Here is a 23011-nt window from a genome sequence, read left to right on the forward strand (position 1 = left end):
GGAAAATGGTCAATAGTTAATGGTCTTGGCTGCCCTGAAAGGCACCTCAACCTTCACTGGGTTCAGAAACTGAATTAAATACCCATCAAACTTGCTTGTGGTCGACGTCTCCCTCTACAGCTGGCCCGCCTTGTGAAGAAATCAATTCCAGAAAATACGGTTTTGATCAAAAGTTCAGGTTCATTCCAGTTAGTAGCAACTTCTGAAAAAGAAAAGCAAACTTGTGAGTAGAACTCCCTCATATAACAATAGAACAGCCGGGTCTACATGCAGTACTGTTGGCGACCTGAATAGGACTGCATGCCAACCTGCAGGGATGAACACCTGTAGCGGAGCCAGAGTGGGGGCAAGGGGGCGGTCGCCCCAGGGCCCACAAGGTCATAGGGCCCCGTTTCATGTGGTGTGTCCACATTTACTTGTAAATAAATTATTATAAAAAAAAAATGTGCAGTGTGTGTGAGAAGATATACGCATATGATTGTGGGCTCCAATTTGCCAATTCTTAGATTACGACTGTCCATGAATGCATCAGAGCTGTAAGCCAGCTGATTGGCTGTGCGGCATGAACAAGTTTTTTCTTTTGCACTTGATCTGAACTCTTTGGAGGGAAGTTAAACAGTACGCTAAACACTATTCTAGCCGATAGCGGTACTACCCAAAACCTAACATCGGAGTCATTGGTGAGTCAGTGAAACCTTCAAAAAAATTATCTTTATCAGAATGCTGTGGTCTTAAACACCTGCCTATTTGAATGTGCCTTGTGTTGCTCTCAACTATAAGAGACCGCCGAGTGTATTTTTTTTCTAATATACGTGAATTCCAAAAGATATAGATAGCTGTGTCTATATCTATCTGAATAGACTGTGTAATTTTAGAACAACTGTGTTCATTTTATATTTAAGCTGTATCAAAGATGGTACAGAGTTAGCCCGTGACTTTTTATCTGAGTTTTCAACACCATGGACAGCGGCCACTCTGAGATTGAGGCCTGTCAGGCTGCAGTTGTGTGTGTGTGTGTGTGTGTGTGTGTGTGTGTGTGTGTGTGTGTGTGTGTGTGTGTGTGTGTGTGAGTGTGTGTGTGTGTGCGTGCGTGTGCATGCGTATGTGTATTTGTTCTTCAGAACAGGTTTGTGAACTGGTTTGTGACTTTATTCTGCTTTCTGAGGCATGTAGGTTTGCTTGGCTCAATAAAAATAAGCATTAGTGTGTTGTTTGATGATAGGATGAGGTAATGTTTGAATGGTAAAATTACTATCATAAGGGCCCGTTGAGAATGCTCCGCCCCCTCTGTACTGAGACCCAAGCTTTGCCTCTGATGAACACTGAAATCTGCATTCAGAGAATGATCAAAGTTTGAGATAAAAACACTTTCTAAATTTGTTTCGGGTTATGGTTAGGTTCAGGGTGAGGGTTAGAGGCAGTCAAGTGGTAGTTGGGGTTGAGTTTACAGAAAAGTCATAGTCAAAAAAGGCTTCAGGTATGAGACTCATCGATCTTTTCATGCCAGAACATATCCTCCGAGCAGCTGCTGTTCCAAGACCACCTATGACTCTGTACAAATAATCTGTATCATGATTTATTTCAGGTTCTTCAGAAACTTCAGTCTTTGTGATGCTCTTTTTCAGTTTATATCTGCATACAGTACATACATATGTGTGTGTGTCTGCATACTAGTATATTTTGATATATTAGTTTCTTCTTGCAAAACAGCGGCCCCTGCAGGCCTTGGGCGTAACTGCAGCTTAGTGAAACGCTTGCGTCTGTGGCTTGCGTCCATGTACGAGCACGGCAGAGGGGAACTCCTTTCTCGCTCTTTTAGTAGCGCTCGAGTAAAATTTAAGTTTCTTTTGCCTGGTTGGGTCTATGCTGGAGTTGTGGCAGTGCTAGAAGCCGGTCTTTTCTTACTTTCTGGAAGATCCTGCTCAGTACTGCTCAGTTGTTGCTCGCTAAGCATCTGGCGGGGTAATGGTGGACAAAACGAAAATTAAGGAAATCAGGCCAGTGGGAGCGGGCATTACGACACATCATCTCAAATTCTCCCAAAAAGAATTCTGCTGCCGGACCGGCACTGCAACTTTCAAGTGACAATTTAGCGCTGTTAGCGGTACTTATAATTAATATATCAGGGCACATTGTACACATCATTGAATATTTGTAACATATTAATGGTGGAAAATAAGTATTTTTAAAGTTGAAAAACTCCTTACTGCACCTTTAATATAAGTTGCACAGTCCAGAAAGTACACTTAAGTAAGTCATCGCATTGTCCCCATAAATCATAGTTTTTTTTTGTTTTTGTTTTTTGTGTGTGTGTGTGTGTTTAATGCTCAAAGATAGCCGCCTCACAAGCAGTCAGAGCAGCAGGAGGTGAGCACACAGTCACATTTGATAACAGAAGCTCTTTCTTGTAAGTGTGCCGCGTTGAGCCTGTCCTCCAACATCAGAGCGACGCGGCGCTCGGTAGGATATTTGAAGGGTGATTTTGTTATCTAGAGGGTAAACATACTATCTCATCCACGATCAGAACCTCAAGGACATTTTAACTGGACGGAGATTGAATCCGCGGGTCACTGCGATGGATGCAGTGCCGCCACATCCTGATAACACAAAGATAAACAAGCGGGCAAGTGAATATGCACGAAATAGTTCTGCATTAGGATTAATTAGGAAAGCTTCCGGTATTTCTTCAATTATAAGTGGCAAGAAATACACTGTAAATTATTGAAAATAATTTAAAAAATGCTCTTCATCTTTTTAAGTGATTTAGAAATTTGAAGCTGTGTTCCCCACTCTCTAAAATTCCTATTTGCATGTGCCTTTACTTTTTTTTGTAATCTTTGGATTCACTCACACAGTCACGACTGTAGCATTTAAAAAGAAACGCAGCAACATTTCTCATTCTCTTGGTGAATTCTGAATATCCTACATGCTCTTTCTCTTCCATATGTCCAAAAATATACAAGAACCTTTCGCCAAACGCAGAAATAAGATAAGGCCGTTTACATATTCATATGTTTTCACATAAAAACACACACATAGCCACCAAGAGAGTCTAAAACAAACATTGAAATCCTTTCAGGAATAGAAAATCATCCCCATTTGCATAATCTTTTTCTTATTTACAATTTGAGATGGCAGAGATCATACCAAATTGGCATGAAAGCCAAACGAGCCATTTGGGTGCAGCGTTACACTTCAGAGAGCCTTTCAAACCAGCCGCCCTCTCATCTCTGCCAACGAATGCCGCATGTCATTAAAACTTAACGCCACGACACAGGAAGCGACTCAGTAGTTTTATCACAAGTGAAAATTTGCGACTTGAAATCCGCATCGGGAAGGGAGGGAGAGAAAAAAAAGTCATGAAGAGGAAATGAAAAGGAATAATCACCGATCTCATCTGTGCAGTTAAACACGTTTCGTCGCATGAAATATATTCAGCGCTGAAAGTGAGTTCAGAGATACTGAATGGAGCCGCGACGGGAACTATTATAATCATTTGTTGAATAAAAGCTTATTGCCGGATAATGGCTGTAAACAGCAGGTAGCTTGTGTTATCCACATGAGTTGTAAATACGATACTGACACAAAGGTTTCCTTTTCGTACATTTTTCTGGAAAGAGAAGAGAAAAGCCAATCATTTAATACTCTATGAAATGTATGGGGTTTTTTTTTTTTTCCTTGTGAATAAATTGAAGGATGTATCACAAATTCAATCCTTTTTTTTTTTTAGATTTTCTAAAAACTCGGTTTCAATTATTAATGTCATTGTTAGTTTGAAGTAAAGACTTGTTTTCAAAGTGGTTTTAGAATTCCCTTGTTCACTAAAAGGATTTTCAAGTCAGGGCTGAGAAAGTGGACCTGAATAAAGAACCATGGGGTCTGACCTCAACCAAACCTGCAGAACCCTTTAAGGCTTGAGAGACGGGGAAGGATGAGGAAGGAAATATAGGGCGGGATGTGACTGGGAAGAGGAAACAGCTTTGATGCATGCAATCTCAATCTGGTCAATCAGCAATCAGAGCGCCCTGAAACACTAATGAGGGGCTTTCAACACTGGATTCAGCAGCGCTGCTGCTGATGCAGATGTGACATGACAGTTAAATCAACTATGGGAATCAGCCAAAGCAACGCACTGCCTGAGCTGCACAGTCACTCTCACGCGAAGAGTTGTTTGAGAGAAAGAGACAATACGAGGGTGGACCCAAAAGTTCCCGGACTGTAGTTATAACTTTTTATTTTTTAATCTTCGCAATTATTTGAAACTGTCACCTTCAAAATACTCTCCTTTGGCTTGAATACAACGCTGCACCGGAGATTTTCACTGTTCAGAAGAGTCGCCATGACCGTGCGTAACTGTGCCGGAAAGATAGAACTTCGATTTTCCCTCCCCCGCCTGTATGCCTGTCTTACCTTTCCGCTGCCGCTCCAGTTTCATCTTTGACAACAAAAAGCAGTCGCCTGGGGCCAGACCAGGGGAATATGGCGGTGGGGAGGCTGGCTGGTCACGGTTTTAGTCCAAAAATATGCTTTACGCACAACATTTGGTGCTATTTCTGTGCGTAACGGGGCGTCCTGTGGTCTGCTGTCTGTTATGATGCGGCCATTTCCGGGTGCCTTCGTCTCCCTGCTTCTAATAACCGCCTGAGGATCATCTGTCTGGATCTCTACAATACTCCCATCAGTTCTGCAATGTCATCAAAAGTCCTGCGTGGACCCTACCAGGACGTCTTCTTCAGTTTTTGTGACGTTTTCCTCTGTTCTGGAAGTGGATTGCTGTCCTCTGCGTGCCTGGTCTTCGTGATGTAATCTGATCGCTCTTAAAGGGCCCAAACCACTCAGACACCCTAAGAATACTTCTTAAAGAATGTCTGCAACATGGTGAGTGTTTCTGCCGCTGTTTTCCCAATAAAAACAAAATGTTTTGACAGAGCGCATATCCGTGGATATCCGCCATCTTGAAAAATCGAAGAGCGGGGTGTCACTCTGTCAACATAAACAGTGACTGTCAGCTGACCGCATCACGGGGGAAGACCAAACCTGGCACAGTTATGCATGAGGCTATCCTGTAGCGACATCTAGCGGCCAAAGTCGGAAATTCATTGTATTTTTTTATTAATAGAATCAGTCCGGAAACTTTTGGGTCCCCCCTCGTATTGTAATCCAACAGGTACGGATCGGGAATCAGAGAGGAGTAGTACTCAAACAGCCCGGGAGATTGGATAATAATATGCATCACTGGTATTTCATATGCTTTGATGTGAGAGACCCAGTTTTATAATATTCTCGGAGCATCTGCTATGATTCTGCAGTATAGCTTTTCTAAATACACAAAGGATTCTGAAACCACATCTTCCCGTTGTTTGCTGTATGTCTTGTTGCTGGTGCATTGTGCACACTGGTGCAGCATGTGATCATTATGCGTGAGAAACCATCACCAATATGGAACTGGAACTGGACTTCTGGCAGCAGTAATATGTCCTTGTGTGTAGTCATGCATGACATCTGTTTGCGACTGTATCCCAGAGTCTGTGCATGGGGTTGCACGTAGGTCCAGGGGAAGGAAAATCCTGACAAGAAAAGCACAACACATGTCGTCCTCCTCCACACAGACACTAAAGAGGCTATTGTTTGAATACAGCAGCCTGTTCAGTGAGGCTGCAGTGCTTGTGTTTGATAATCGTGCAGTGTGGGGTGGATGCTCTGGCATGTGCCCTGGAATACTGCACTGGCTCCGCTCGGCGCTCGCCGTGACAACCCAGACCAATAACACAGACAGTTAAAAACCCGCTACCGCTCTCCAAACGGCGGCATCTGTCCAGAGCAGCTGTCCCCGCTTGTGTTCTCATCTGCTCGGGTCGGGCCACCTATTGTGACCTTCTCTGGCCGGCTCCGCGCTCCGACAGCACCGGGCCCCGGTGACACCGCTTGTTCCAGCAGCCGGGACAGGTGAACCGCCTCGTCCGCATCCAGCCATCACTCAGCCCGTTTGATCTGCATCATGAGTCTCTCGTCCATTACTGCACGTTTAGCCAGCGCCGTGCAACAGTAATCCCAGCTCAATCACGAGCGGTCTCACAGAGGTCGAACAGATTGCAACAATAGACAGAGGAGATTCATCAGATCAGGTGGATTTGATATGAAAGATTCATCGTCTAATGGTTTTCTTCTGACTTTGAGTTCCGCTGAAGTTCCTCAAACTTCTCAAATTTGGTTTCTGACATCCCTTTAAATTAAAATAACAACCAACATTTGCCACTTTTAAAAAACATAAACATTCCTGTGACATACTTAAACCTCTTTGCAATAAAATGGTGGAAAAGCATACGAAGTTGAACTAGACGTGTATTTAAAGGTCGATATGATGTTATGTTCGAGATCAAACCTTCCGGATATATTTTAACGAAAACGAGCTTCAACAGTCCCACTTGCTTAATCCCCAGCCTGACTTTACCACAGGATGTAGATGATGAAGCCCACACTCAGACATGAGGAGAGATTTTCCAGGTGAGTGCTCGCCTCTATCAAGGGCGCCTCAAAGTACAGAGTTACCAAACACGACTTTATCAAACCACAATGAGAACAAAAAATAGAAAGGGAACAAGATGTTCTGAGCAATGCTTTTCTCACAATAGTAATGTAATCACAAAGAGAAAGTAATATCCCGTAATAGGCGAACCCTGGGACTACAGTGAAGAAGCTGCACTGGAAACCTTTCTCAGGTATTCCAATTTCACACAAAGCAAAGAGGAAATAGAGAACATATCACAGACGGAGGGCTGAAATAGATAAAAGCAAAGTGAAATACAGATGTGCTGGCAGTTCAAACAAGGCCATTGTTTTCTGAAATTACCTTTTGCGTCACGTTATGTTCAAACTCGTTGTGTGTTTTGATCTGATGAAAAGATGGCATATCCCTTTACCACATTCTGAATGGGAATCAAAGAAAACAGTGGAAAGTTACAGTGAATTTATGGGACTTTATGATAAATGTACACAATTATCTAAAGGAAATAACATTACAGACTGCAGCTCCATTTATAAGCCCGAAACAAAAAATGTCTCCGCCAAAATGGATTGAACATGGCCGCTTTAACGTGCGTGCGGTGGGAGATAAATGCGTATGTGCATTTGTTTTCACAAGCCCCGTTGCACACGCGTGCCCGTGTGTCAACACGCGTCTGTGATGTGAAGTGAAAAGGCTACGAGTCATCAAAACCCATCACCAAACCTAATTTACTTCTTTAATGAGCTGTCGACGTAAGGCCGGGATTTCTGTAAGCCCATCCCAGAATCGCACTCAAGAAAATGTAAACGACTAATTGTCAAAATGTACCAGTCATATATGTATATATCCCATTATTGAGACGGCTAATGTGAGGACGGTATAGCAGCGCGTGGCATCGGCCGCCAACAAGCAATTTCTATCTTTCTTGCAGGCCTGCATTAAGAGCTGTCTGCGGGGCCTGATAAGAGACCACAAATTAATGACATTTTAATTACTGAACCATTTGGATTCTCTGCTTTTGTTTTATAACAAGGACAGTAAAATAACCTTTAGGATGCTTGCTATGGCTCTTGGGTTTAGCGGCTCCTCTGTTCTATAAAAGACAACAATATCGGAGCATTGCTTACATACCCTGTTAACATCAATCAGAAAGAAAACACTTGCTGGTAAAATAGGAAACAAGTGGGACAACCCGATACTTGGCATCTATTCAATATCCCTTTTTATTCATGACAGACACGTCATTGTTATCCCTTCATAAACCATCATTATCCTTTTTTCCACTCTTCCTGATGACGGCTGCATCTTCAGAAGTTAAAGCCTTTCACTTCATCCAGCTGAACATCGTTACACTTCCCGTCTCACATTCTCAGGTTCTGGCTTCAAACTTACAGTCTTTATTAGTTTTAATGCCACTCATCAGAAACATGTAATGCAGTATGTTAACTGGATATTCACAGAAATGTGTCGTCTGTATATTAATTTCCAAATTAATGTGAACGTGATGATATCAATCTTAAAAGTGCAATTTTGAAAAACTTTTTGAAACATCCATCTTTATTATGTTCCACTGGTTTTAATTTTGACGTTCATAACAGCTGTGACAGCACCAAATGTATTCTATGGGCTGAATGTGAGATTCAGAGTGGAACTTTTCTTCATCCAGGCCTCATGTTGTATTTTTGACTACTAAATTTGTGATATATTATGCTGCAGAACCATATCGAAATCAAAATGACAGGATTTTAAATAAGTGCAATTACTTTCAATTAATTCACCAAAATTGTAAAACTGAACATTTATTAAAAAAAAAAAAAAAAATCAGAAATACCAAACTTCCAAACCAAGCCTTAGAAATACTGCTGGGAAGAAATAATAATAATAATAATAATAATATATATATATATATATATATATATATATATATATATATATATATATATATATATATATATATAAACATGTCTATATCCATTTCCCACTTTGAGTAAATTAGATTCCAGAGAGAGACAACACTGTCATGTGGAGGAATAAATGTTGAAGTACCAAGAAATTAACATTAAGATCATAAAACCTATAAAACACGATGCTGTCCTGTCATGTAAATGTTGAAACATTCCTCAACGTAAATATGAAATCTTATGGAAGAGGCAGAACTAGATTTAAAATCACAAAACAAAACAAAACAAAACACAATTATCTGTTTGAAAATGTGGCATCAACCTCTCTAACTGATTTCGAGGTTCTCCTCTCTGAACAGAGTGGCGGGCCAATCATCTTCAGACAGAGAAAAATGGCCGCCCCTATAATCATGCTACCAGCACAAATGACTAACCTTTTCCTGAAGTGATTTGGTTGTAATTATTGAGTAAGGTTGGACTCTGGTTTTCCATATTTTTAGGTGTTTAAATGCTATTCACTGAAGATTTCCGCGAGAAGCCAGACATTTTTGAGATGCCAAGAAATGGCCGCTTGTATAATTTCCCTGTTGTGATGTTCACATTGTAAATATTTATGAGGTATCTGATGCAGGAAAAGCATCACCTCTGTCCCTTGTAACATCAAAATTGCTTCACCCTGAACGCATGCAGCAAAGCAATATCGCGGAAGTAAAACCAACACTCAGCAGTGTTGAGACGCGTATCTGGTGAATTTTCCTGCTTGTAGCCGGGGGGGGTGTCGATCGCTGCCAGCATAACAAACATTTTATTAGGACATTAGAAAAAAATACAAGACAAGGGGAAAAATGCATTTGCATAAAAATAACATTAGTGAAAGAGCAATCAGGTGGTGCAGGACCATCGCAGTGTCATCCTCCCGAGACGAGGCCAGGCCCACGTCTTTAATCGAGGGAGAAACGAAGACAAACCTCTTTCACAGATAAGATGAACAAAACCACCTCTTCTTCTCTTCCTCTCGATGTTCTTCTATTGTCTTCCATTTTCTGCTGCTGTTTCTTTCTCCACTCGCTATTTCATTACTTATTTATCGCTTGTTTTTTTGGCATAGCCTGGTCTGGGATTACTGCTGTGAATGGAATGACTATGAGCTGGAACTTTCAGATGCGGCGCGAGATTTGGCGAAATGCTAAAGGTGTGTGAATCTTGGCAGGCGTGGGCCGGTTGCTGGTGGGAGATAAACATATCGGTCTGTGTATGGCTGTAGACTCGTCCAAAGCATTGACGATCTTTTATCTGGATGGCAGTGGAAGAAGCTCGATGCAAATGTTGAGTTTGAAATCCAGAATAGATCTGGACATCGGTTAATAAAACATGCGAGGGGGATTTAAAACAACATGTTTTAGACATTTCAACAACATGTTCAGCAATGAGAGAGTGCACACTACTTCTGTGTGTGCACTCACGGAGCACAGCGAGCACTCCAGTACAATCCTCGCATGATTAAAGAACCTATCAAGTTCGCAAAATCAATGTCGCCGAGCCACCAAGGCCTCAGAAGGGAGACGTCATTGATCAGGAGAGGTGCTAGCGAGCTGTAGCCGCGGTCTGCTGTGGTATCACGCCGGGCCACATGGTCCTGGAATGCCATAACAAGGAAAAATGGCGAGGCATGAAGAGAAGCCAAGTGGTGGGGGCGAAGGCCACTAATTCCCCTCATCTGGAACCGGAGATAAGAGACAGATTAAGATTAACAATGTCCAGCCCGTTGAGGGGCTAATTATGAGGCGCTCTGTGCAGTTCTGTAGGTGGCGTCTCACAAAGGCCCACTTGGTCTGGCTGCGCTCTCTGAGATCTCTTCTGTCTTCCGTTCAGGTTTCTCTGTCCTGCTAAACATTCATAGGTGTCACATCTATGCTATTTGTACCCGTTTTTGGAGTGACTCAAGAACTCACTATTCCATTAAATTCAGTTCATGAACATGTGCATAAACTGAATTTAACAGAATAAATATATAATCAACATTTTCATAATGGCACGTGTGGAAGGTTCACATTAGGGAACTGTTAAAAGCCTCAAATAAAGGGGTATTTAATGTTTCTTCAAAAAACACCAATATATTGCTTTTCATTTTACTTTAAACCTGCATTTATGGATTTCTCACCTACAGCAAGCTTTACACACAGCGAAGACATGTTGCTTTATGAAACTAACCTCTCCTTGCATGGGATCATTATCACCTTGGGACCAATGGTGATTTGTAGTTGTGGAGGATGTCTGTGATCTTAATCCCTTGTAAAAGAGCCATGTCTGTAATTTGTAAAGTAAAAATTCCACCGCAAATTACCAACCATATTTCACTAAACACCAGTGTCCTGTGATAATAGTAGTCCTGTGGAAATCTGCACCTCAGTCACTGGGGGGTATTTTAGTTATAGGTTGTTTTATTTTTTTTTAATTCTGCATCGTCTTTTCTCATTTTTTCCCTGGGTCCAGTGGAGCCTGTTGACAGCATCTGAGGTGTAAATGCAGGAGAGGTCCTGTACACAACAGGCCTATAGACCATTTGCTGAAACTGTAAAATGAGATCAAGAAGAAGAGGGAAATTTTGGAGGATATTTGGGGACATGCATAGCAGCATGTGGTAAGAAACATTTTTCTATCAACAGGCTTAATACAGACACCCTGATGGCCTGTTATCCCATCAACTGAATGATTTACTTCTGCCACTACTACAACGAATCATGTTTAAAGTTATCATTTTGACCCAAACCACACACTTCCACAAGTGTCTGCTGTGCGACATAGACAATAAAATGTACAACCAGAGGCTTAGTGTTGGTCTCCATTACATTTAAAACATTCAGTAATGTAACGCTTCAAACCCCCTCATGCTTTATTTTTAACCATTTCTCATAGGGAAAAAAAGAGTGTTTTGGGAAAAGAAAAACAGTCACAAAAACTCATATTTACACCTACCAGCAACTTAGTCACACATGGTTTTCACAGACTGATGTGGGAGGGAACCAGGTACCAAGGGGAAACCCACTCACACATCAGCTACAAACGGGAAAACTCCATACAGAAAGGCTCCCAGACCCGACCTGAACCGTGATTCACCAAGGACCGCCATGCAGCTTGTGTGTGAGACATGAAAATATAACCAAAACACAAAACTACTTCAACATTATAAACATGACTTATCATATATCCCAGCATGTGCTGTCTGACTGCCAGTTGTTGTGCATCATTCCATCATCACATGGCCAGTCTATCAAGCAAAGGCTGCTGTAAAACTTGAGGTTCTCTGTGTCCACATGTTAAATAGTTGTACTGAATTAGTACTTTTCGAATGTCATACTAAATATTGCAATGAGTGACCTGCTCACTTTTCTTTTCATTAAATTAACATCTGAGGTGTACTCAGACTTCTCCCGCCATTAATCAGCATGATTAATCTGCTGCTAATTACAGCCATCATCAGCATCTGCGCCATAACACCCTCTCCTGCAGTATCAGCCGTACAAACAGAACAACATGAACTTCAGGGAGCTGATGCACACCGTGTTGCTGCTGACATCAGGTTGGTAATTTTGATCAGCGAGGCGGTTTTACAGTAGCTCTTGTTGCATTGCCAGAACAGAGCAGCAGATGGGGAGACGAAAGACTTTCCTTTTAAAGCTGTTCTTTGCCGTCGGGCACTAAAGTGCAGCGTCTGACTGCCTTCTGAGCCTGAGGGAGAAGGAGCACCGTCAGCTGCGGTGGGAATATAGTCCTGAGCAGCTTATGTCTGCACCCAAAGCCCTCACAGATGTGTGTGAACTCTATGTATATGCGGCAAAGATAACGGGTTATTCTTTTACGTTGATGTGTTTGAAGCAGCACACACTGCGATCTGTGCCTGTCGGGGTCTATTTGATGAAGTTGTGCAAGCAACAATCCAGTATATGGCTGTGTTGGACTGTATGTGCAGTAGTGTGAATATTTTAGTGTTCTTTTTATATCCGCCCTTCCCTTCCTCCCTCTGCATAAGGCATATCTGTCACCTGTGCTCCGTCTGAGCGACTAACTCTTTGTATCAAAGAATTTCCTGACCTACAGAGGACTTCTTTTCAAAGTGGTTTTGCAAGCCACACTAGTACACAAAGACTCACACACGAACGCCTGCACGGTAATAGTTTGATGACTTCCTTTCTACTTCACTATTTCTATTTTGTTCCTGTTCCAGTTCCAGTTGATGCTCACCTCTTCTTCTAGGCCAATTTCAACTGTACGAAGTTTCACGTTTCTTTTTTCTCTTCTTTGACTTGATAATACACCCTGTACGACTGAAGCTGCAGACATAAAATGCACAACATGCCAAATAGTGTGATATTGTGGACAAAAATAATAATAATAATAATAATAATAAACTGTTGATCTTTGTGAAGATGACACTCACTAAACGCTACACTGTGTTCCACAGTGAATACTTCTGTTCTTCCTTCATTTATTTTTAATTTGCTGATTCACAATTTCAAAATACCTGAATAAAAAATGTTTTTTTACATTTCTTCTTTTTTTAACTAAGTGGAACTGGTTAGTGCTTTTTGGCTCAGAATATCCCCAGTTCATTTGTCCAAACTCAGGGATCTGCCTGTGTGGAGTTTGCATGTTCTCCCTATGCATGCACAGGTTTACCCTGGTTTCCTCGCTCAGCCCAGAAACATGTATTTTTCTGTCCATTGTTCGCTCTAAAATTAGCCACAGGTGTCTGTGATTTTGTGTTTGTGCCCTGGAGTGGAATGGCAATCTATTCAGGATGTAACCTTCATTCAGAGTAGTCACCCGCGCTCCAACCTTGAATTGAATAAAACGTTGTAGAAGCTCACAAAATACCATTATCCTGCTTTACTTTTTTGATCATTTAAATTTTGTTTCCTTTTGATCACTACATTCAATAGTAAGCAAACACAAAATTCCATTTTATGAATCGCATCACTAAATTGAAGGTTTTTCACTGGAACACTTGCTGACCATTTAAAATAGATGGTTGCATTTTATTTATTTATTTATTTTTTTGGTCTGGGTTTATCAACATGTGAATTATCTGCTGACTGTAAAATACCTGCAGATGTGGATGGTTGTGTCTGTCTTTGCCTTGACCAGAGTGTAACAATGTCAGCCGGGATCAACACAGCATGACTAAAAGTTGGTCACCACCCAAGGATATGTAGAAAAAGAATAAGAATGGTGTATTCATTGCTTTTTTTTTTTTTTTTTTTTTTTAAATTTTAGGAGAATCTCTGTGTGAATGCAGTGGATCTCATTCATTCCAAACTCACTAAACTACCTCCTTCTTTACTTCAACCTTGAGTCAGATGTTTCTCATTATCCTCTGATCTTGTGGAAAAAGTTATTTTTTTTTTTCAAACTTTTCCAACAAAGTATTTTGATTATTTTTCAGCTAAAAAAGTTAACATTTCTTATTTGTTGTAAGAAACTATACTAAGTCCTATATTGATTGAATTTTCAATATATTTCAACAAATTTGCAAACATTGCATTAAAGACACTGGATGTTATGTCCTTTAGATGAGTGGTGCTGTCACTTCATTGCACGCTGGATGCCTGCTTGTAAGAGAGCCGCCTGCACTGTGTGCCCTCCTTTCTGTTTGAGCTGCAGGGTCGAACACACTCACTGCATCCAAGTCAAACAGTGTTGCTTTTCTGCACACACAGATAATCCGTAAATTCTTATAGCCTGTAGCCATTTCACCAAATGCACGCCTGAAAATATCTTATCTAGAATCGTTGTATCTGGTATTCAGGTCTATGATACAGATTATATACATATGGGGGGTTTAAAGTCAGATTTTCTGCGCCGCGCATGGAACAAAAAAAAAGGGAAAAGAGGAAAAACTCACAGGCATCTGGTCCTAATACTTTTTACAACGTGAAAATGGGTAGATATAGACTTACTTAGTATGTGTCTGAGTATGTCTGCCCACACAAACTCAGGGAGATTTATTAGGTTTTTCTATTTTTTTTTTTTTTTCCAACTTGAATGCTCGGTTTCAAACTCTTTCCTTATCATGACCATAACTTTGAAGATAGTAAACGCAAACCAGACTGCAAAGCAGCATGGCTGTCAAGAAGCCAGTCAGAGTGTGCTCACAGACGCCTATTGAACATCTGGATGAGGTGTAAGAAGAGGGGAATCAGACACCTGATCTTAACTCGGCCCGTTGGGCAGACTCCAGTCACGCTGAAGCTGCTGGTCTGGCGGCAGACAAAAACACACCCGCTCACTTATCGCACTCACTTTCCAGCTCAGCGTGTCTCAGTGCGGCACAGTAAACCCCTCATCATCTCGTGCACTGGTGTGTAGCAGTGATTGAATAATGGCTCGTATGTAAATACTTGAACATTTAGGCTGAACTTTTTTTCTCATCTTCATACTTTGTCGGTGCTGTGGAAGTTGGCACGGAGTTTCCACGACAACGTAACGCAATGCGACCCATTTTTTTTTTTCCCGCTCTTGAACGGAGGCCAGAGATCCCGGCTCTGCAGTTTGCACATTTATCTTCATTTTGCAAAATGCTGCACAGTTCAAAGAACCTGTCCCTGTAACAGGAGGACTTTCATTCGCAATATTTCAAATACAAAATGACGGGAAGTGGCAACATTTGCCAACCTGTTAACATGCAGCTGCGGCAGTGGATGGAAGACGGAAAACATTGTAGATTAAAGTCCTTTCACAGTTTTCTTTGTTCAGTCGTGGGCCATTTTTCTTTGAACTGATCAAATTCTGCCCGTGTTCGTCTCCCTGTGACCTATTACAGGTCGTGGGTTTAATTGCTTTGGCATTCCCGGTGATCCCTCTTTCACCCTAAAGTTCTTTAAGTATGGGCATCACACACCTGGCTGAAAAGAGAGAGACCGTTGAATAAAACACACAGACGGAAGAAAGAACCGAGAGAAATTAGACATCAGGAAGGCTACAGTATGACTTCAGTCGACCCGCACCGCTCAGACGCTTCAGAATTCTGCCCCATGCAGGATATTGGATGGTTTGCCTACTCATGTGTGAAAGCATAGGAGAGCTCCGGGGGCTTTAGGAGGAAATGTTTGATGATCCACGTCGTGTCGGCCTATAGTTTAGCCTGGCAGCTGCACTGATAAGACATTGTATTTCTTCTCGCGGTCCAAATGTCCCCCGACTCAATACACGGCTGAAATAAATCAATGAGATCATTACACTTATTTTTCTTGTTTTAAAGTAGTGATGTCCCAGTATGTTCTCTCTTTCAATCAGTGTCCAAGTTGCATTGTTTCCAGTTTCCATTGATGAGGATTAAACTCCCCTGAATTTGATCATCAATGGCATTAACAGGCAGACGGGATCCACTGAAAGATTATTAGCAGAGGTGGTAATTGTGCCGCAATGCTGGTCTCGGAATAGCCGTGACCCTGATTTAAATATAGCTTGTCCACTACAGCTGATCCTGATTCACTGACTCTGACCTGGTGTCCATCCTTCTGGCCGCGCTGCGGCGTGTTCAATAATGCAGAGCTCGGAGGCAGCTGTGGGTGCTGCTGCTGCTGCTGCTGCTGCAGAGTCGGGATGAGTTGAGAATGTTCTCTCAAACCATTTCAACAGAGCTGGGCCAATGTAGAGAAATGAAGCATAAAGAGTGAGGTTTAAACAAACTCAATGCAAAAGTGATGACTGGGGAAGAATCGCTATTCAAATGTGGAGAGCATAAGAAAGAGGAGGAATAATGTGCAGCACTCGCCAAAGCCCGGCATCCCCCCCCCCCCATGTGTCATCCCACTCCATTGGAGGGGATCTGAAAGGATGCCTTCAAAATCAAACCAAGCGTATACATTTAATATCATGGTCAGGAAAAAAAAAGTAATTTCCTCTTACCAGTCCATCGGAGGTTTTAGCTGAAGCTCACTGACCTCGCAGCTGGATGGAGCAGCAGGGGGACGTTGGGGGAAATAGTGCTAACACTGAGCAGTCTGATGCTTTCCAAACTGACCAAAGACCCGTTGGGTCTAATAACTACCATTATGTAGGATTTTCACAGCGGAGGAGCCGCTAATGGAATTCATAATCATCTGGTTTTGATGCTCCAGCAGAGGGAAACTGCTGCTTTGGATGTTTTAATCAGACTTGTGCTTTGGTTTGCTCAAAAACAGACGTCAACGTTTGTCTGTTGCAGTTGTTTTTTCGGTTTGCGTGAAATCGTTGCCCTTACCTGAAGAAGCTCACCAGTTTAAATAACTGTAAGTCCAGTCCTTTTTTCCATTTAACATTCAACTTAAAGATCCATTTAAGTTCAAACACTCATGACTGCGACCTGGAGTCTCCATTCATGCTCCTTTGCTATTCAACCATCCGCTATTATTAAGTCCATTTCCACTGCACCTTTTTCCTTTTCAAATAAACTCATTAACTGTATCTTTTGTGGTGTGGTCCTTTTGAAGGAGGACACAAAAGCAAGGATAAGGTTCTGGGCTTAACTAGACCTGAAAGACGGAAAAACACAATATTTCACTCCCGAGTGTGCCATCAAGGCTTCTCAAAAAAATATCCAAAATTATGAAATGGATTAATAAAAGGGCAACCAGTCATCTTCCGAGCAAAGAAACAATACAATTCACCTAATTAAAAAAAAAAAAAAATCACTTTTGTTGCAGTGTTCAGGCTGCAGCCTCTTTTGATGACCGTCATGAGGGTGAAGCCATTACGGCTTCATGAGTTTACTGATGAAGACTTTCATGGAAACGAAAAAGAAAGAGGATGAGTTTGTAAAGACATGGATAAAAACCAAATGCATTGATGTGTGTGTTACTCTGTGTTTTATTATGTCTGACTGTATGTTAAATAAGGAGTTTTCATCCTTGTGGCAACAAAAAGTAAGCCTCTATTAAAGGAGACCTTTTCAGGTGAAAACGTGCTTTGAAATTAAAGCTGTCTTACGGTGAGTTAATGTTCAGGTTCGACAAGTAGACGCTAATTGTTGGACCCTTGAAATTATGCAGTGAATTAAAATGTGTGTGCGCACACTCACACACTCTATACAAAGAGCAGTATAGCTCCACAAACATTTTAGCATCTCCTGATCCCCGACACACACACACACACACACACACACACATGTTGATGTTCCTCTGAAAAATAGTTTGTAAAAGTGATCAATCCCATTTTCACTGGGGAGCGTCAGAACAGATCTCACTGCGGAGCAAAACTGTGCTCTACCGCTAAGACACACTGCACACAGTTCTTATGAGGTACGATAAAAGTTTGTTTTTGGCTCCACTTCTCCTGCCAAAAACTCCGACTATAACATACTTCAAACGTCGACACCATACTGCAGCCAGTGGAGTATTCATGAATAAAAGTAAAACTCTACATGATTTAATATTATTATTTATATACTCTGCAACAGAACTGAAGTATCTGGGGAAAAAAAAAAAAAGTTTTTTTCCTTCTTCTTTTTTTTAATCTGCACAAAGCATACTTTACTGTGTTTTAATACTTAGAATACAACCTGATCAATGCTTAGTTCATCACCTGACAGTTTTTCACCACAGGCTGCATGTGTGTTAGTGGTTATCAGTCTCACCTCTTGGAGATAATATCCATAATACAAGTCTGAGGTTGTGTCTCTCTGCATGTTTACCCCGGACACACACTGCTTTTCTACTCTGGTAAGACTCTGGCTTCCTTCCACAGTCATAAACACAACATTCTTGGCATCCTTCTTCTGTGATTGGCACATTTCATAACTGTTGATTGTTGCATCCATACTTATGCCAATGTTTTTTTTTTTTTTTTTTTTTTTTACATTTTTTCACTAGAAAGTTGTGGAAAATATGCCTGAACTCAGAAATTCTTGACGGTTTGGGTTTCCACTTGGAGTTCTGCCTGAGATTTATATGTGTCAGCAAAGTGCTTTTTTAACCTCAGCTCAATGTGTCTCGAGATTATACAAGATCAGTATTAATAAATATTATTCATAAACAGACAGTTCTGTGATTGATCAATTTCACTTTATCTCTGCACAATATTTCGGGCAGAGCTTCCTCAGTGTCCTTCCTTTATTTTAGATTTTCCATTGAGTTCTTTTACGGCTCTCCCCTCTCATGTAAACACATTCTGTGTTGGAATATTAATTCCTCACCGTGACGGTACGAGTAGTTGTGCGTTTTATAAGTTCATGTTTCTGCAGCTATACCACCTGACCTCTTCTCACGGGCCATGCACCAATGTCGACGGGCTCTTCTAAGAATGGCCACACCATTTTCCAACAGATCTAATTGGTCAGGAGTGCTTTTACACTCCATCTCTAATTCAGAACATAGCCTGTGCTGAAGCAGGTTAGCCATTCAGTGTAAATTACCATCCTTATTTACCCCAGTGAGGGGGAAACCAGAGTGGAAAGCATAAGGTTATTCCCTGAAGTTACCTTGACAAGAGAAAGCCCAGCTTCATAGCTCAGGCCTCAGAGTTTTAGATCCCATTTACTTGACAAGAATTGAGCAGAAACTGTTTTGTTTGAACTTTATCTTTTTAGAAAAGTTTCATGTTCACACACACACACACACACACACACACACACACACACACACACACAAAACCTTTGGAAAATGTGCATGGAAACATTCAATATGATGAAAACATTGAGTCTCTTTTTGAAAAAAAAAGTATTTCTTTGTTGTACAGAGCCACTCAATATAATGTTTCTGCCTGTGAACCAGATCATTGACTTTTTGAAGAAGAGTTGTCATTATTCTGGAAACTGCCGTTGCTATTGCTGTTGATGTATGTGCACATGCACAGAAAAACAATTGGCCGTGACTGTGCTGCTGATGTACAGTTATGTCTCTCTCTGGTGATCTGCCCAGACTCCATCCTGTCTTCAGCCACAGTCGATTGAGATTGGCTCGAGCGCGTCTGCAACCTTAAGCTGGATGAAGTGGTTATGAGAATACGTAGAAGGTGTATTTAATACACTGGTATTCTGATTGTATCAATGACTTGGTGGAAAGTTTTTCTGACAGTTGAAGAGTCGGAGAAAACAGAGGTGCTCTGTCCAAATACATCTATGTTCCATTTAAGTACAGTACTGAGTTACATTTGATCAGTGTCAGCGTCCCACAGTGTCTCTGTGAGACTGACAAGTGTCTGTGAACAAGCACCACAAAGACAGACATCTCCATTTCTGAGTCACAGGATTCAAAAGCCTGAGCCTCTCCTGAACCTGACCGATAAAAACACACACACACACACATCTGAGGAGGTGTTGGCGTGCATCTTCAGCTTATGCCATCATACTCAGACTTTCTTGCAGCATTGTTACAGCACACATGCATCTATGTAACGACTCACCCCGGTGTTACTTTAGGCAATGCACCAGACGGTGGATGTGTTTTGGTACACTGGGTTCAATAAAGACGCATCACACCTCCCTTGATTTCCTGATTTTTGGCTTGGATGTACTTTAAATTGCATTACTGTGAGTATTTTGTCATTTATCAGGAAGTACTTCAAATTATATATTTAGGATTGAGGTAATTCAACAACTCAAACTTTGCATTAAAGACTACATGAGAGATACTGTATGTGACATAACAAACACCCAAAATACACAGATTAAGAGTTCCTACTCTTTTTCAAGTCACCTTAATCTTCAAGCACATTTTGCATTGAGAGGAGAAACATGATGCATGTTGTGTCCAATGGTGCTATCTGCTGTTCGCCGGGCCACACTGCACCTGAGTGCTGAAATGTGTGTGGAGATAGAGGGAAGCACTATTTATCTGAATGAAAGCATTTACATTCACTTTGATGTCAGATGGATACCGACCGAGAATTTTTTTTTATTAATCTTCCTTTTATGGTGACATTTAAAATGACTGATTCAGGCTTCATACATAACGTATTTCATCATTAAAGAGTGCAGTTTAATAACTCTCTGGTCTCTTGTGTACATTCTACGCCCAGAGATTAAGGCATCTGCAGCATAAATTTTGGCATAATGCATTTCAAAGCCACGCAAACCTATTTAAGAATCAAATTTGTTTAGGACATATAATGAAATATCTCAGGCTTTATAATGGCTTTTTGTTGTTTTGCAACCCTAATGTGTGTTTAAACAGGGGAAACCAAATTTAGTGTGCTTTCCCTATTTAGAAGAAAAAAAAAAATATTTCTGGGTCTATTAACTGTACAAAGAGCTCCACCTGCTGTTTTGACTTTTTTTTTTTCTTTTTCTTTTTTTTTTTTTTCAGAAGTTGCTTGCTGAATGCCAAATGAGGCAGAATAGATATCTTGTTTTGGATGAAAATACTGCATCAGTCCTGCTTGCATATAGTCTTAAAAGGCAATATCCCTCTGGTCGGCGATAAAGAGACTGAATGCGGTAATCCGCCGCGAAGAAAAGCGGCTTCCTTGGTGAGTGGGCTGACAAACAGCTTACTCAGTGGAGTGCATCAATCCCTGATGTATAATGCCACATGCAACCCTAACTGATCGATTGCTTAACCCCTCTCTCCCTGCCCGTCCTGTTTTCTACATGTTTTTCATATCCAAATGAAAACATGGGGGTGGTCTCACCCGATTACCAGTCTGGGAAGAGACAATATTCCCTATAGTGGTGTCCATCACAGCTTCGGTCCCTCAGAGACTAATAAGAAGGAGAGAAAAAAAAAAAAAAAAAAAGTCGAGCACCTGGAGGCGGTGGTGATTGATGACACGCTGAGGTCAATGTGACCAGCCAATCATGGCTCAATAAGGCCTTCACTAAGCAGCAATGTGTCTGTCCTGTTGCAGTGTGGGTGAAACAGAGTGGGGTGTTATGGTTTCATTTGAGGTTTGTGGTTATTGTTGTGTTTGGCCCTGCAGCTAGTAAAAAACCGTGTCACTGTCACGCCTGAAGACTCCTCCCTGTGAGGATCCAGCGCCCACGTCGGGATGAATGAAACAGCTGTTACGTGGCTTGTAACGCTCAGGATGTCGTGATTTTCTTTCGCTGTCATTTGTCTTCTCATAAAACACCTATCAAAGCCGGCGAGGAAACGACCCTGCGCTTGTGATGAGGAACTAGAGTGTGTGTGTGTGTATGTGTGTGTCTACACTGTGACAACCCCTTTCTCAAGCATTTCAATTTCTTTAAGAAATATCATGTCTGGTGGAAAGTTGACTTACTCATTCTTCCTTTCCTGAAGCCTTTTGTGAAGTTGAGCTGAAGTTTTTTCCTCACTTCAGAAGTCATCTGAGTCCTTCCTCCTTTTATTAATACTCTCGGCTGTGTAAGGGGAGATGAAAGGTCCAAAGAAATCTGCTGTCTTTGTATTGTGCGCCTCAGGTCTCCCAGTACGAAGAATGTAGGTACACAGAGGAAGTCAATATTGACTCAAGTCAGCCGCTTTGTCACCTTCACTGAATGATACAGATTGTCTTTGACCTTCGACCCGTCTCGCACTTTGTTTGAATGCAGTGATTTCTGCGGGACTTAACTTTGTCGAGTGTGGCGTCTGCCCGTCTGCGTGAGCGGTCTGGTCTGTGAGAGAGCAGGAAGTGAGAGGGCGCAGCACTTCAGCAGCATTACCTTTACATTATACAACTGATCAAGACTTGAACATTAGAATCATGTCAGAGAAGCCAAATTACATTTTAAAGTCCCAATCTCGTGTATTTCTTCAAAACCAAAACGTTCCTGAGGTCATTTGTTCCTACGGGCATAACTTCTTCACAAGGTTTCGGCAGGCTTATTGTTCTTTGTGAAAATTGCGTGTTTACTTCTTCACTGACATCAGTTCACATTTATAACCACTTAGTGGTCTGAAGACTCTTAAACTGTTTAAAATTGTTTTGTATTAAGAACAATTAAGTGCAATTTTGACCACCTCTTATTATGATTGCTTTTAATTGTCACACACCACTTTGCGTGGATACAACACACAAGTTCAAAAGTGTCTGGGTTTGACTTTTTGACCCCACCGAAATAGGAACACAATGAATTCATTCTTCGAGCGTGTCTCCCTGTGAGACCCCCGGCGTGTCCTCTCTGCTCTATTACCGCACATACAAACAGATATATTTCTTGTCAAAGCCCAAGCCATAAGTGGTAGTTAAAGCACATGTGTTCTCACGCCGTCTCATTCGCGACTGCCTCAACTCCCACATGATGGTGGTGGTATATTTAAGACATGACAACTCCTTAACAGGATGTTGATTTCAAGTATTTTTCTGTTGAATTGCACAAACGGCTGGTGGTGTTGTTGACACCTTCACCTTAATGTGAGAAAATGACTGGTTTTCTGCTTGTGGACCTTTCTGTGTATGGTTTCCATGCTCCGGTTCCTCCCACAGTGCAACAGTGCTTCAGTCCTTTAGAACTCTAACCTTTAGAACTCTAAGCTGGATAAAACGAAGGATTGAAGGATGGATATTTATTGTGTGTTTTGTCGTGTGACTATCTGAGTTTTTACAGTTCAGAGTTTGATAACTCATCGGCACAATTTAGTTTACTTATTAGAATATTTCACCATCTCATCTTTATCAAAGCCCTTATATGATCGACTGGTCAAGAGCACCTGTGATGGTACCAAGC

The 23011-nt window shown here is 41.4% G+C and overlaps 1 long non-coding RNA gene across 1 annotated transcript; it reads right to left on the reverse strand.

Moving 5' to 3' along the window:
* Positions 1-1839: 1839 nt before the first annotated feature.
* On the reverse strand, positions 1840-18630 carry LOC115398813 (uncharacterized). Its single transcript, XR_003932601.1, has 3 exons — positions 18550-18630; positions 11190-11195; positions 1840-1851 (listed from the first exon to the last, which is right to left on the reverse strand). It is a non-coding gene; the product is annotated as an uncharacterized LOC115398813 (long non-coding RNA).
* Between the last annotated feature and the right edge of the window lie 4381 nt (positions 18631-23011).

This window comes from Salarias fasciatus, chromosome 12 (assembly GCF_902148845.1).
Source record: "Salarias fasciatus chromosome 12, fSalaFa1.1, whole genome shotgun sequence".
NCBI classification, from domain to species: Eukaryota; Metazoa; Chordata; class Actinopteri; order Blenniiformes; family Blenniidae; genus Salarias; species Salarias fasciatus.